Here is a 1,240-nt window from a genome sequence, read left to right as displayed (position 1 = left end):
AATATAGGAATTTTTATTCTTTCCATTGTGTATTCACAAAAACGATGGCGTTTTTTACCACTGAGTCGATTCTGATTCATAATGAACCTCCTTTTTGTATTACCTGGGTTCTTTGTTCTCGTGCGTATGTTTTTAATGTAGTACTTTCACAATCAGAAAAAATTAATTTAAAAAAAACACCACAGAAAAGAAAATTTGCCTCTAGCCTCTACACCAATAATTTCCATTTTAGAATGGTGCCTGGAAGAAGTTTTCAAATAAAGCAACAAACTGTTGGCAGGGAGTGGATTTTATGACTCCTAACCACCCCTGATGGCAGGGCAGGGATGTGTCACAGGGATTCCAAGTGGCCAATGCCCTTGAACTGCAGACCGTTCAACTAGACGCCCACCACTCTGTTACTGTGCCACCAGGGCTCTGGCACATAATGAGTAGTAACATGGTGTGTGTGTGTGTGTGTGTGTGTGTGTGTGTGTCCGTCCATATTGGGTGAACAATTCAAATCAAATATTCCAGACCTCGATCAGCATCCAGTATCTGATGTGGAGAAGAAAGAATCTCAATCTAACGAGCTGTTAGCCAGCTGGAGTTGGAGGGACTATGGAAAGGAAGGGACATTAGCCATCTGCTTGTCCAGCCTCTGCTGGGGGCACTGGAAGTACCTCCTGTGGTTCAGCCATCTTCTCTCTCATCACCCCTAGTGAAGGAGCATTGGACTCATCGGACCTCTGTGGTCCTGGCTTCTGTCCCTTAGGGCCAAGCCCACCTGACCACAGGGCCGAGGCAACGCTGGACACATGGTTTTGCATCACTCACCTGTCGAGACAAGCCTCCATCACCCTGCGCGACATGTGCCCTACGAAGAGATCGCTGAAGAGAGGCATGTTACAGCCAAGTGTGGTGAAGAAACCGTATGGTGCTCAGCTACCAGAAAGAACAGCATCTGGGGTCTTAAAAGCTTGTCCTAAAATAAGCAGCTATTAAGTGATGTATCAGCTAAGTGAACGTGGAAGCGGCACACCAGCCTGTGTGATCCAAGAATTGTAAATCAAAAAATCCAAATCAAGAGGAAGAAACCGTATTAGAGCTTAAATTCCAAACACTCAGTTTGGCAGAAAACTATAGACGGCAGTTGTATTAGTCTAGGTACTTTAGAGAAACAAATCCACAGCAACTCATGTATAAGAGAGTTTTATGTAAAGAAAGTGTGCATCACGAAAACATCCCAACCCAATGCTGC

The sequence above is a fragment of the Echinops telfairi genome, unplaced genomic scaffold (genome assembly GCF_000313985.2).
Source record: "Echinops telfairi isolate 266 unplaced genomic scaffold, ASM31398v2 ScPeMD7_2;HRSCAF=8, whole genome shotgun sequence".
Lineage (NCBI taxonomy): Eukaryota > Metazoa > Chordata > Mammalia > Afrosoricida > Tenrecidae > Echinops > Echinops telfairi.
The sequence above is the reverse complement of the archived record's forward strand: the minus strand, read 5'-3'. Positions refer to the sequence as shown.